This window comes from Anastrepha ludens, chromosome 3 (assembly GCF_028408465.1).
Source record: "Anastrepha ludens isolate Willacy chromosome 3, idAnaLude1.1, whole genome shotgun sequence".
Classification (NCBI taxonomy): domain Eukaryota; kingdom Metazoa; phylum Arthropoda; class Insecta; order Diptera; family Tephritidae; genus Anastrepha; species Anastrepha ludens.
The window spans coordinates 115,859,561-115,875,682 of NC_071499.1; the positions used below are offsets into that span (position 1 = coordinate 115,859,561).

The 16,122-nt window shown below is 30.9% G+C and overlaps 1 protein-coding gene across 2 annotated transcripts in view; it reads left to right on the forward strand.

The window, feature by feature from the left end:
- Positions 1–16,122, forward strand: part of LOC128858864 (serine/threonine-protein phosphatase beta isoform) — a 115,242-nt gene that overhangs the window by 93,865 nt on the left and 5,255 nt on the right. The window lies entirely within an intron of this gene.

The window sequence follows — 16,122 nt, forward strand, 5'->3', positions numbered from 1 at the left end:
TCTTAAAGCTTCTTTAGAGCATAAAAAACGTTTAACCGCAAGCTGTTTGAGCTTAAAAATTTATATCTTCCTAGTGACCTACACTACACCCGCCCCCTCCAATCGCCTCCATTAATAAATAGATTATCAGCTTTCATGACAATGCCAGTCGTTCGCATGTTTTGGGTATCTGGTTTGCTGTTGCGAATATTTATTTTTGTTATACTTTTTTTTTCCACCTCCCATATGCCTTCGTTCTGCACTCAAAGCATTGAACCGCTATTTGTCTGTATTATTGAAAGCAATTTACTTTGATAATCAAGTGGCTACCTACCAATCAGGTCGCTGTGCGACTCATCCTCTCAAGCGCCACTTCTGGCATATCCTTTACTTTTGTTGCGTGGCATTGGCTACATCATCTCTTCATCTCTCTCTACTGCACCTCCGATTCTCAGCATTTATTTCATCATTTAAGTGAAATTTCAGCACTGTCTGCTGTGTCTTCCTCTTCTTTTTATCGTATAAGCTTTTCTACTTTTCTGTCCACTTAATCATGCGTTCGTTTTTGCTTTTGTATATGGCGCTTGGTGCACTTGCACTTTATTTTAGCGGTACGAGTATCACAATTTGGTTGGGTGGGGTACAACCGGGTATGCTTCAGTGTGTTTGCAGCATGTTTTTAACTTTTTTCCGCTCCTCTTCTCTCTCACTCTCTCTTAAATGCTGACTCTGATTTCTTTGCACTGAAATGTGGCATATCTATTGTTCTCGATTTCGAGTGATTTCACCCAGTACTTAGTAATTGATTTTCCTACTTTTTTGCTATTATCAAATTTCTATTGTACGTAATGTCGCTGGCATGCGCTGATACTTGTTTTTTTTTCTAACTTGAAAATAAATAAGGGGGAAAAAGGGTGGAAGGCAGACAGTATTTTTTTTTTTCACTTTGTCGTTTGAAAATATCATTTAACGCAAATTTCTTTGAAAGAAATAGAAGCGCAAGTATTTGAGTAGTGACTGGAATTTGATTGCTCTGAATTTGTGTAGAGTTAAAAAAATTCGGATTACATTGAGTCCTTAAAGCATTGTAGTTATTAAGAAGAGTTTCCTCTTTATGCGCTTCCTCATCTGATATCAAATTTCATTATAATTTGACTAAAGACTACATAGAAACTTGACGCCATTCAAATCAATTTTTTCATCGCAATTTGCGGTGTATGTGTATGATAATTTTGCGCACAATCAATTGACGTAGAGTTGATTTAAGTAGCAATTTGAGTAGACCTTTCGGGGGAAGAAAGTAGAAGTCGAAGAAGAAGGTAGTAGATTGTCGTTATTTTGCCCAAAGGAAAAAAAATAATGATCATCATTTCTTATCGTAGCGTTACTCAAATCTACTTGGGTACAACTACACCTGTGCTCAAAATAATGGAAGCACGTGAAGTAAATAAATAAATAGATGATAATAAAATAAATAGATAATAAATAACTAAATAATAAATAAATAAATAAATAAATAAATAATAAATAAATAAATAATAAATAAATAAATAAATAATAAATAAGTAATTAAAAAAAAAAGAAATAAAAAAAAATTAAAAAATTCTCAAAAAACAAAAAAAAAGTTTAAAGAAGCATAGAAAAGTATAAAAATATACAAAAAATAAATAAAATAAAAATACTTAAAACAAAAAAAAAAACTCGAAAATAAAATAATAAATACATAAAAACAATTAAGACAGTTAAGCAGCAAATTATCATCAATAATTATTTTTCTTCAAAGTACTGGAGTGTTTCCCAGGAAGCCCTTACGACTCTTTAAAAACGGAGCGAAATTCTCTCTCGTTTTTTCCCGTATTTTTCCCTTAAGGGCGTTTCTTAACTCAACATCCGTAACTTTTGAATCTCAGATTGTGTTGCTACTTCTTAATTTTGTGGTATTTTTGGTGTACTTTAATTGTGGCGAACTTCAAAAAAAAAAAATGTTTTTTTTTTTTTACTCCAAGGAATAACAGAAAGTTTTATGAAGCGTTTTTCGTGGAAGAAACACACTCAGGCGACTGCTGTTAGAAACTTTCTATCATTTGGTTTTTCATGCTCGCGGTTTCGAACCAGGATACTAACAATTGGTAGTCATGCTGTAACTATTTGGCCGAGGCGGATTGTGACGTACTAGTCAAATAATTGGCTCTTATAGTCTTCGAGTTGCTCTCTACTTAGAGCAGCTATTCCATTTATAGCTAACCTAAAGCGATTTTAGAGGCAGTTTGCCAACTCATTTAGTAGCCAAGTCATTTATATTCACTTCATCCACATAGAGCTGGCAAAGTAAGCTGACATGTAGCTATACTTGCGGCCACTAGACTTGCAACTAAAGCATGATAATAATCTACCGAGTGTGATTTGTGTGATCAGTCTCCCGCTCAGCCTTCTACTAACTAATCAAATGCACATCAATCACCTTTTTCAATTCTAGCCATCGCTTGGAGCTTCAAGCAAATTGATCTCCTTTCCAGCACTTTTATTTGCCTCATCATTAAATGTTTCTATCAACACACTCTTTAAATAAAGCTTTCATGACTCATTACACTTTTAGTTGCCTTTGAAATCATATCATATTCTTCACACTCATTTCTTTTCAAATCTCTACTTGCCACATCATTTAACATTTGCATAGTTAGAGCACGTTCTGTGTATGTGTGTGTGTGTGAAGTGTGTTTATTAGCCAGCACAACTACTCGTGCAATTTTATTTACAACACATTTACAGGCTGAATATGTGTGTGTTTGTGCTGAGCCCTTTTGTTGGCCCGACAGTCTTTGTTTGCTGCTGGTATTTCTTTTCGAAACCATTTTTTCATTTCTATCTCGTATCATCGCCTACTCCTCCAGGCTCTAAACTACTTCCAGCTACCGCTTTCATCAATTAAGCCTCATTTCATCCACATATGCTTTCTCTCACCATACGATTTTTTTCGTTTTTTTATGTTTACATATTCAAAATTAGGTCATAAAGTGCTGCTACCATTAAGTTTTATCTTCGGTTTATTTTTCTCTCTCATTTTTATTTATTTCTTTTCGTCGTTTCATTTTCTGGCAAAAAAGAAATCCATGCACTTATGTAAATATTTAAAGGGAGTTGTTGGAAAAGTGAAAGTGTTCGCTTTGGTTTTTTGTGTGTTTTTCGTTTTTACTTTACATTTTGCTATTTTGCAGTCGCCACATTTACACGTACCTCGTTTGGCAAAACTTCAACTAAAGTTTTTTTAGTTAATGTAAGTTCCTTTTGGAGTTCCGAGTTTAGCTTCTTTTGCTGCATACTTTTTTCATATCATAGATGGGTAGAAGGCACTGCAGGAACGTCTGCTGTGCTTGAGTCGGTATTTTGTTTGTTACTTTGCTAAAAATGCTGATGATTATAATGCGATCGAATTTCCTCTAAAGCGGTACGAAAACCCACACTCTTCACATAGACGATCACAAAAAAAAAAACAGAAAGAAAAAAACAAACAAAAAAATAGCAAAAATGAAAAAAGGCAAAAAAAAATAAAAAGGAAAAATGGAAAAAAGAAAAAAGAAAAAAAATAAAGAAAATCGAAACAAAGAAGGAAAACGGAAAATCCCATTATTATTATTATTTTTTATTATTATGTTTTTATTATTGATATATTTATTTTTGTTTTGCGAATAAAAGTAACGGTTGATTAAATTATATGTTTCCCTTAAGTTTTTTTGTTTGTATGTTTTATTTATTTTGGTCCTTTTAATTTCTTGTATGTATTTGTAGTTTTGTTGTGTTTGAAATTCATGTTTTGTGTTTTTTTACATATTTTTAGATTGTAGTGTTTACTGTTTTTTTTATATCCAATTCTATTGATACTTTTTTAACATTTATGTTTGTTTTTATTTATATTTTTAATATTTTATATTATTATTAGTTCTTTTATTTTATCATCTAAATTATTTACTTTTATTTATATTATTATATATTTTAAAGAATTACTTTTTATTTATTTTTATTTTGCATTTTAAATTATTTGTTTTTGTTTATTTTATTTTACATTTTAAATAATTTCTTTTTACTTATTTTTATTTTATATTTTAAACTATTTATTTTTATTGATATTATTATATATTCTAAATATTTAATTTTTTTATTTATTATATTTTATATCTGAAACCATTTGTTTTTATTTGTTTTATTTTATATTTTAAAATATTTTTTGTTGTTTATTTTACTTAATATTTTAAATGTTTTATTATATTTTATATTTTATATTTAAAGTTATTTATTTCTCAAAATTTGTTTGTTTCATATTTAAAATTTTTTATTGTACTTTTTTTTATTTCATATTTTATTGGGAGAATGAGTTTCTGTATTTTTTTTTCTTGTTTGTTTTATTTTTTTCTTATTTAAGGGGTTATACGCAGTTATGAAGCAAATAAAAGACGGGTTGTCAAGGATTTATCCTGAAGAAACTTCAGAATATTTTAATTTGAAAATTTTTGGCGGTTATAAAAGCATCCTTCAAGAACGTAACAAAATTTTTTATTTATGAAAATGTTGATTATAGAGCGCGCTGCAGGCGATTTCTGGAACCTCCTTTAAAAAAAGACGATTTACGGTGTACATCGTAACTCAGGATTGGATTATCTGAAATTTTGTTAATATATTAGATTATCTAGTAATTAATCGTTCGGCTAATCAAAATAGTGAATTTTCACAAAATGGCAGCTTTTAAAAGAAATGATTTCGATTTTTACGTTAAAATTTGGCCGTAAATTGATTATAAAATGGAAAATAAGTATCAGATTTACAAAAGGAACGATTAATTACTAGAAAATGTATCTTTAAAGATTGAGTTAAAACGGTTGACCGATCAAACAAGCCGTTTTCGAGATATCGTGTACACCGACTTGAAAAATGCCGTTTTGAAAAAAACACGTTTAGAGTTTCAATACCTACCTTAAAACGTGCCGAGGCATCTCTACATATTTAGGTATAACTCCGAAAGTATTGCTTAGATCTACTTCAAATTTCGTGCGTATACTTTTGAATATATGTACATTACAAAAATGCAATAAAAAAAATCGATTTTTTTGAAAGTCATAACTGCGTACAACCCCTTAATTTTTTCTTCTTTTATATTTAATTTTTTTTCTAATATTTTTATTTTTAATTTTTTTTCTTATTTTTTTAATTTTATTTTTGTTTTTTCAAATTTTTTTTTTAATTTTTATTATTTTTTTTTCAATTTTTATTATTTTTTTTTTAATTTTTATTATTTTTTTTTTTAATTTTTATTATTTTTTTTTTAATTTTTTTTATTTCTTTTTATTTTTTAATTTTTGTTTTTAATTTTTTTTTATATAATTTTATATATTATATTTACAATTTTTTAGTTTTGCTTCTTAATTTTCCGTTTTTACCCTTTGTAGCCCTATGTACTTATAATACCACTTACGCTTCTTAGCATTTGTTGTGTGTTCATTAATTGGAAATTCGCAAACACAAGCCTCAAAATTCCTGAGTTTCATCCGCCGAGACCACTACAAAGTTCAACAGCAAGTGTCATAAGCTGCATCAAATGTAACTTCTATCTCTTTGCATCCTCCCTCATATCCACATTCATGTGAATATATGAACATATTATGATATTCCCGTTAGACATCAAAAAACACTCGCCTGACTGACTGTTTGCATAACCCAGTTATGAATAATGCAAACTGTTTTACAAACGTTTCATGCTTCTATTATATGACGAAAGGAGTGTAACTGTTTGCTCCTAGAAATTCTAATAAAAAATACAATACAGAAATTAAAGCAGTAAAAAACTACAGTAAATAAGTTTCGCAGTGCATTGAGGCGAAAAAGTAACTTTATTTTACATAATGGTCCCTCTGTCTCAAGTCTGCTAGAATAAATCCTATTTTGTTTGCAGCATCACTACATTTAAAACCAACTGGTACTCATAACATTGCATTGCATTGCAATGTGTTGCATACTTTCCAGCTCTAATTGTGCCGTAGTGCAGTTTACAGAAGTTGCTTGTCGATGGTGCTCAAATTATATGCGGCGTAGACAATGACGGGCGTCTCGTAATCAAATACGACTCCTGTGCTATGGCTTGCGACCCATTCGGGTCACTCCCACTCCCAATCTCTCACATACTCACTTTTTCTTACTTCCTATCAACTTCCTTACTTGTGAAGTGTTACAGAAATTCCAATTGCCGTTGTTACAATGTGAACAAGAAAAAGCGTAAAAAAAATTGTTGTATATATTCTCACCCACACATACTAGTGGTTTATATTTGTAGCAGGAAATGTGGCTTAAATTTGCATACAAATGAAATACTCACATGTACGTACACATGTGTGCATCCACGCACATTTGAGCATACTTTTGTGCTGTTCAGATTTACATGTGACAACGATGCTCACAGGCAGCCAAGAGATTGCATACCAATACATATGCACACATACATGTATACATACTTGTTTATCTTCAACAAGCCTTCACTTTATAGCTGAATATAAATTTGTAATAAATTGCGTATGTGTGTGCGTGTATTCAACTACATTCTTGTCAAACTTGCTGATACAGACCAACAATACATGCATGTACACATACATACATATATATGTATCCATGCAAAGTGCATGCAATGTGACTTCTGCCGGAAGGGGAAAGTGTGGATTGTCTTGACGACAGCAATCATTTTCCCAACCGGTGACGACGCATACTACGTTGTCCTACTGTGCAGAAAATGCGTGTGCATGTGAAAGTGGAAGTGCATACATTACATGCCGGTACATACATTCACACATACATACATGTGAGGAAAGTGTGTGGGCATGTCACTACATGCTTCGCAATTTGTTGGCGCACATTATTTGGTTGTTTTCTTTCTGATTTGAAATGAGAACTTTTCGATTTTACAAATGACAGCTACCGAAATTAAATATTAAAACTTTGATAATAAATTTTTATGATATAATATAAGAAAAAAAAAATTACAATACTTTTAACTTTTTGAGTATATAAATGCCAGCTGCAAATGTTAAATACTTAAACTTTCATAATAAATTTTTATTAGAAAACTTTCAATAATAAACTTTTATCAGAAAGTTTTTAAATAAGAAACAACTTTAAATTCCACTAATATGCAAAATGAATAAAAATGAAAATAAATAAAATTAAAAGTAAAGTTATGAAAAAAAAAAAAAATGAAATAAATATGAAATAATAATGCACTAAAGACCTTTTTGAGGTCGCAGTAGTTGACTGGTTTGTCAGCTACTATGTTTCAAGTTTTCCCTCGATGCCCACTTCGGATACGACACCAAATGTGGAACATTTTTTTTTTCTATTAGCGGTAGCTCCTCAGTAGACAATAACAAGCCTCTGAGTGGTTTTCGATTTCCTTGTGTCGCTCGGAAAAATTTACAACTATTAGTGAAAGTTCGCCTCTTCTTTACGAATGTCATCACTGAATTTACAATACCCGTTATATTAAGTTGCGTTACTGGCTTCACAGATTAGATTATTTTCATATCGGTTATTCGTTCAATTCTTTCATATTTGCGTGGCCACTAAATGGGTATTTCTTTCAATGATAGAAGTATCGGGATGTACCTGAGATACCACGAGCAAATTAATAATTAGGAATGACATTATGCAAGAGGCCAATAGGGCATGGAGAGATGAAGGTACATTCGCAACCGCTGGGTTATTATGGCCGCAAATGAATAAGAAAAAAACAAAGGATGGAAAGAGAAGGAAGACAAAGGAAAGGCTTAGCCTTTCAAGAGAGGATATCTCGAAAGTCGTGACTTTTATAACCGGTCATTGGCTAGTTGGCAGGCATTGCTTAAGACTAGGAGTTTTCTTCCATGAATATTGTAGAAGTTGTAGAGATGATTAAGAGCAAGAAACAGCCGACTTCTTCTTTTGCAATTATTCAGCCTTAGCTAAATAAGAGTAGGCTGTCTAAGTAAATATTTTGTCTCTCTTTATTATTTCTTTATTCTCTTACGGAATTGTCTGGCGTGGGGATGGTACCAACCCTACGCTCATAAGAGCCACAAAAAATGTTTTCACGAAGGGAAATAAATGAGCTTCTCGTGTCGCAAAGTGGTATCACAACGGAGCTGTAAGGTATAAGTCAGTTGGTCGTACCAACCGACTACCATCATAACCTTACATAAGTAGCGCATTAGATGGTTCATTTAATAACTAATAATTGATATGCATTTCTTTCAAAGATGGGTCGTGCGCTGCATTGCGCAGTTGAAGCGCGAAGTCTTCTTGCCAATCTTCGCAACAACAAAAAAAAAAAAAAACAAATCGTACAAATTTATCGCTGAATAACTTGGACGGTCCAAAAAAGTTGTTCTATATACCCTCAAGCCCAAAAACTCCACAGAATGATATGGTGGCAAAAAGAAAACGACTAGCACTACTCGTAATTTAATGGTGACTCTTGCGAAAGGAATCCTTTTAAGATATAAAGGCAACTGAAGTCAAAAACGTAGCATTAGCGATAACTGTACGGCGTCTATTGTATAACATGAACCTACTAGGCAGAATAGCTCGTAAAGCTCCACTGTTGAAAAAAACAAATTCGAGGAAGAAGAAAATTTTTTCTCAAGTTGTGAAGTGGAGCAGACGGTATGAACATTTTTTTTAAATTTATTTGGAAATAAATTCGACAAAAAAAATTTCTTTGGTAATCTCAGTAAAATTTCAGATGTCCTAAAGGACAAGAGTTCTCAGCGTGGCTCAAAACAACAAAAATAGTGTTTTTTTGGTTTTTGTGTTTTTTTTTTGTTTTTTTGGGGGTTTGTTTTTTTAAATGTTTTTGTTTTTGATTTTTTTGTTTTTGTTGTTCTCCTTTAGTGTTTTTGTTTTTTTTGTTGTAGTTTTTTTTTGTTTTTTTTAAGTGTTTTTTTAAATTGTTTGTCTTTATTGTTTTTTTGTGTTGTTTTTTTGCTTTTTTTGTTTTTTGTTGTTGTTTTTTTGTTTTTGTTTTTTCATCTACTGCGTTGAATGGTGTGGCCATTAAAACAATCCCTCCTCTCTTTCAAGGGAAACACTCTTCCCGGGACTACTTTCTGCATTACTTCACTATTCACCCACGTCTGGGTCCACCCTATTTGTAGCCAGCTATCATCCTCGTCTTCTGTTGTCTCTGTCTGTGAGGCTTCGCTTTGCTGCACTGTGTCGAGGTCTATTTTTATCAGTGGTTCGTCCACTGTGTCGAGGTCTATCGTTTTTTTCAGTAGTACGCCCTCCATGTATCGCTTTACCGCGTTCAGGCTGTCCTCGCGTTCGAGCATTTTGCTACCAAAACACTTCTCACTGTTAGTACGGGAATGGTTTTTGCAAAAGAATGTTAAAGTTATGGATTGGCCAAGCCAGTCATCCCAGCCAAACCCCATTGAAAACCTTTGGAGAGATCTAAAGAAGCGAGTCGTTCAGGCAACATTAAAAAATAAGACGGATTTATGTCAAAAAATCGAATACAAAAAGTCAATGGGCATTAATGGTAGGCACAGTGGTTATTGATAAAACTTCGATAATTTAAAGAACATTTTTGCAAAAAATCACTGATTTTTTTTTGTATGAATAACTTTGCTATTGGCACTGGTTTCAGTTTAAAAAGTTACTCGAATCATTATTTATATTTATTATATTGTATTAATCTGTGAAATACAAACCACATACAATTGGATTTCTGTTTCTTATTAATTTAAATTTAAAATTTATCTAATTAAATTACAATTAAAAATTAGTATAATAAAATTAATTCAATTAGCATTAAAACTTGCATTTTTCATATAAACGTCGAGGGTACCTATTCTATTGACCGTGTGTGTATATACTATAAATAAAATATCTAAGTACATCAGCGCGGCATCAAATCAAAGTGCCTTCTTTAAAATTAATTTCTAATTGTTTCATTTTTTCCTTCTGTGAAAAATATTTCCTAATTACATTTTAATTTGAAACACTGTGTGAACTACAACCGTACCAATGTAATTTGCTGCATCATTGTTGCTCCAGATGACGCAAAGAATACATGAGAAAACGAAGTAAAAGGAAACAACTAAGAAAAACATTGAAAAGCAAAATGATTTTTAAAGAAATAAAAAAATCGAATGCTAAAAATGATTAAAAGCAACAGCAGTGTTAATTGTAAAATTGTATCCAACAGTTCTGCATAACAAAAGCGTGTTTCCAGAAGAGAGCTAAATTAGAAGTGTGGCATAGTTTTGCAACAATCCAGTTGAATTCTCCAGTTCAGCAGAATAATTAATTCGGGTGGGGTGCGGGCTGAGCTGCAAGTAGTAAGTTGCATAACTGTCAGTAGCACATCAAGCAGCATGAAACAATATATTATACATATGTAGTTTTCTCGCAACTAATCACTTTCCTTCCTCTCAGTTGCCCACCTTCGACGATTTGTTGTTGTCGTTGAATGCAATTAAAATTTGATTTTACTAGGTGGCATTCATTCATTTACTGCTGCATAGAGTGCCTATTGTATAAATGTCATAAATCAGTTGAGAATTACAAGCACACACACACATATACAGACAAATACTGCTAGCAAAATCTGGCAGTCAATGCTACATTCACCTTACAAAAGTATTTCATACATTATTCCCTAGCGTACACGCAAATCTGCCACAATTTAAATGATAATTTATGTGCAAATTTATTTTCATTCTTAACCAATAATTACTGCATACACACAAGCGCAAATGCAGCACACTCGTGTGTTATACTTTTTAATGCACGTTTAATATATGAAAATTTACATATATACATATTTACATATCTGCACAATTAAGTGGCTGACATGCACTCTCGAAAAAATATGACATAGTAGAAATTTTTGTATGTGTTGCTTATAAATTAAACTTACATTTACCACATTTATGCGCGTTTTATTAAAATTTTAAGTCATCTATAGAAAAGTGTAAATGTATTGGTAGTGGTATTTTAATTTAGTGTGGTTTTAGGCGCGCCACTTATTGGTTTATTGTCCCGCTAAATGCGGTAATAATGTGCAATTATTTTGAGTATTATTTTAAAATACTTTCCATACTTGAATGCGCTTTCATGAATAAAATGCTAATATTTAGATCAAAATGCTGAATTGCAAATCCCAATGAGTAGTTAAAATATCTCGTGAAATCCACCTAAAATCCGTTAAGTGGGTGCCTCTTTTTTGGTTTTAACGGCAGCCGCTCCGACTTGTCTGCCCAGTCATATTAATCATCCGTTGGGCCCCTGGGTTTGGCCAGACTTTTTCGGCTTTGGACGTGAATTTAACATATTTCTATTATAGTTAGCCGCTTGAGTTTCCAGGTAGCTTCCTAAATTTTAATTTTCAATCGATTTATGGATATAACCTTTTAAAGAGGATTCTCGGACAGTACGAAAAAAGGTCAAACTCGGGCGCCCAACCGAAAAAGATGTCTAATGGAGGGTTAACGGATGTAAGGCTGTTTACTTGGAGCAAATTTTTCGCGACTTACTTCCGATTTTTGTGTGAAGTTTGCAGGCAAAGGCAAACCTCCGAGTATATTTCTGCTATGAAAAAGCTTCTCATAAAAAACCATTTGCCGTTCAGAGTCGGCTTAAAACTGTATGCCTCTCCATTTGTGGAACACTATCAAGACGCACGACACAAATGGAAGAAGGTGCTCGGCCAAGCATCTAACAGAAGTGTACGCGCCAATTATTTATTTATTTATTTATTTATTTATACTTTGGATCATTTTTTTCTTACTATCTAGGTTTGCTTTATTAAAAGTTCAATTAAAGTTGTTTATCACATATTTTATTGTACATTATATAATTTACTATAAATTAAAAGTAAGTTAATTTACTATAAATTTAAAGTAATTTACATTCCTCAATTTTTTGTACCCCGAACCCATGAGTGTGCACTACGCATGCCAAAGTAGGCAACAATGCCTCTATAAAGTCTGAAAAAGGGCTCGCTTGATTTTAAATGTAGCATTTCGTTTTTATTGTATGCCTGCTAACGCCTCTTTTACGGCAAAGTAAAATTTTCAACTCGTCAGCAACAAATTTCCGTTATGAGATTTTTATTGCATACTTACAGGAGTTCCATCAGATAATCTTGTCTAACATGCATTCTGTTTCAAACGGTTTAGCCTTTTAAGTATAGGCAAAGTGAATTTTTATACTTACCAACAACAAAATCGATTACACAACATCAGCTTTGGCATATCGATATGAGATTTTTAGCATATTTGTAGGCGTCGTATATCATAACATTTTCAATGCATACCTCGCATATATTTAATTAATTTTTTAGCTTTGCAAACACAAGCGTAAACTTATTACAGTTTGCTGTTTTTGTTTTCATAATTTTGCAGCATATTTGTAGGCGACTTCATAATTAATTCATGTGTCATCCACTTTTCGGCCTTTGTCGTAATTATGCAACGAATTAAAATTCATTTCAAGTGATTGCATAAGCATACCTCTAGGCGCTTATTAAATTTAATTCACATTCGTGCGTACATTTTTTGCTTTCCTTGCTTTTAGTGCTTATTCAGTACGTGTACTGCTGGCTTTTTTGTTTGCCTTTATTAGGCAATTAAGTGTGCATTCATAATTGAATTGCATACCCACAGGCGCTAAGCATCTATAAACAAATAATAGTGCATATGAAAAGTTGTCGTATTAACTGACATTATATAAACAAAAATATTAACTGCAACTGGTAGCAAAAATTAAGAGTGTGTCTGATGTTTGGGAAAATTATAGCATACTTTTAGGCACGTTTGAGCTTTTGCACTACATCTATTGAAAATCTTGCAAAAATAAAGCACGCACTATAATTAAGTGAAATTGAAAGTGAAATTTTTTAACTATTCCGTGCGCCAAGTTGTTTTACTGTGCGCTTAATTGCTGCAAAGTATGTTACAAGTATTTAATTTTGCGCTCACAATTTCGTTCGTTCAAAACTTATTAACTATGCAACTACTTGTTGTGTAAGTAATATAAAAAATATTTTCTTAAAAATGGAAACTTTTGCTTGCGCTGCTGTCAACTTTTTGGCGCTCAATCAAGCTTAAAATGAAGAACAACTTCTCCCGCCATGTTGCTTCACCTCACTTTACGTGCATAATTTAATGAATAGCACTAAAGTAGCTATGAAGTGTTCTTCTTTGTTGGACTTTATTCTTCATGTTTTTGTACTTTCTTGTTGTTTTTGTGTTTTACTTTTGTGTCTTAGAACGAGTCTTTTGTGTCCCTTCACTATTTATTTTTAAGTTGCTTTGTTGCAACATTCTATTGTCTTGGTCGTAGTATTTTGCGTGACAGTTGCGAACAGGAGCGGACCAGAGCGAACTTTACTGCTGCTTATGAAATGACAACAACAATTTTATGAAAAAAGCTACATTAATTGGTAAAATCAAAGTTATTCCCTCTCTCATAATGAAGTTGAACTTCATGCTTTGAGATTAATTTTTCATGGATTAATTTTTCGAATTTTTTTGAACAATATATAACAACATATTTATTTCGCGTTAAATTTGTCAAGCTTAAAATTCAAAATTTCGAATTATGAATTATACAAGGTGGCGCAAAATTAAGTACTCTATCGGAAGATTTATAATTTCTGCAAACGGCTGCTGCAACAGCTGTAGTATACAGAGAAGCGATGGAGAGCGTAAATGTCAAAAGAAAGATGCCCTTACTCAATAAATTTTTCATTTAATAAAAAAGTTATTTGAAAACCAAATTGGTTGATTAATTTTGGGCCGCCTTGAATCATTTTTCTATATGCTTTTTTATATCTCCGTCTTTTATATTAACCCTTTGGCCTCGAGCGCCGCCCATACGGCGCCAGGTCGATTTGAAGTCTTAATACCACCTATTTTTCGTATATTTTCAGGTATTTTACTTTACATATTTTTTCTTTAATTTAGGCCAATTTTATATTGTTTTATTATATTATTTTTACTATTTTATTTTTATTTTATTTCATACTAGCTTTAACCCGCGGCCCCGCTCGCTTAGGAGTAGTTTTGAGGAATTTAGGATATGGATATAAAAGAATTACAAACAATAATTTCAAAGAAAATAATTTTCTATTAATAACCATAATATTACAATACCCGGCATCCGTTGCTATGCCTCGTTGAATAAAATCAAAACAACCAATCAGAAAAATATCAAGCAAAATTATTTTTATTAATTTTTTATCTCAAACCGTTTTTGAACTTTGCATTTGGGTCGTAGTTGAACAGCTTATGCGGATTATGAAGTCTAGAGTGTGCTATAAATAGTGGGAAATAGGAAAAACTGAAATTTTTTAGATTAAATTTAAGCAAATATTCGATTATTAGTGACGAATGAGACTGGTGGCGCGGCCATGAAAATATGAATGTATAAACATTTTTACGTCATTTGGTGTTGTCGTTTCGTAGTGATGCACGGGCAACGTACAGACATTCACCTTTATAGTATAGATTATTTAATTTAACCATTCGCAAGAACTTTTAATAAACTTATGTTTTTATTTTATGTTATGTTCTGTTATGTTAAATTATGTTTTGTTATGTTGTGTTGCGTTGCATATTTTTCTGCGAGTATTTTAATCCATATTTTTTGTTAATGGAGTCCAATTTTATACCGTTTTTTTTTAATTAATTTTAAAATTTTTTTTTTAATTATAAATTTTTGTCTTATTTAAAATTTTTTTTTTATTATGTATAAATTTTGTTTGTAATTTTTTTATAATTTTTTAATTATTTTTTAATGTTTTTATTATTTTTTAATTTTTTTTGTTATTTCTTATTTATTTCATAGTATTTAATATATTCTACCATTCGCAATAACTTTTTATTAAACTTACTTACGATATTTTATGTTATGTTAGAAATATGTTTTGCTATGTTGTGTTGCGTTATACAATAATTTTATTTAATGCAAATTTTTTTGCAGGTATTTTAATCTACATACTTTTTAATGGTGTCGAATTTCATACCGTTTTTTATTTATTTTTAGTATATTTTTGCATGCTATTTTTAAGGTTTATTTTTTAGGTTTTTAAGTCTATTTTCTATTTTTCTAAGTTTATTTTTGCTTTTTTAGCTTATTTTTGTTTTTTCAATTTTATTTTTGAAATGTTTATTGTTTTTAATTTTAAAATGAGTTTTTTTATTTATTTTTTTTATATGTTTTTATATTTTTTTAATTTTTTATTTATTTATAAATTTTTTTTATTGTGTTTTCTTTTTACTATGTTTTTTTATTAATATTATTTATTTGTTTTTTATAGTTTTGCTTAACTGTTTAATACTTTTTTCTATTTTTAAAATTTGTTTTATTTTTATATTTTTTTTTGTTTTAATATATTTTTTTTCTATTTTTAAAATTTTTAACACTTTTTTTTTAATTTTTAATTTTTTTTAATCATTTTTTTTAATCATTTTTTTAGATAATTTTTTTTAATTATTCCTTTTTTATCATTATTCATATTATTTAATATATTTTACATTTTCTAGAATTCTTCAACGAATATTTGTTTGTTATGTTATGCTATCTTATGTTATGTTATACATATGCACGCAGTATGTATACATATTACACTAAGTGCTTCTTCTTTCTATATTTTTTTCGGGTATTTGATTCCATTCCTTTTATTTCCTTTCATTCTATTTTTTCCTTTTTCAGCAGAAAACATTTCAACATTGTAGCCTATCTTCACCCCTTGCTTGTTATTTTTCCAACATTTTGTTTATATTGAAAATCAGATTGTTTATATTTGCGCTACTCAATACCCAAAGCACCTATAAACTAAAATTTTAAAACACTTTTACACCAGAAAACAATTAAAATTCCTGTGCATACCACCTCCTCCGCGTGTATTCACACGAATGTTGCAACACACTCACGCCCGCTCTCACATACATGCGTACAGTTTGTGAAATGTGGTATTGTATTTCAACATAATTGTTTTATCAAGTAAATAAATATTTGGCTGTACTTTGCATGCTTTATTTATTTGCTTCAATAAAGTATAACCTCACTTTGAATCTGTTTAGCAACAGTGCAGTGAAGCAATGGAACCATCGCCGTTGAGTA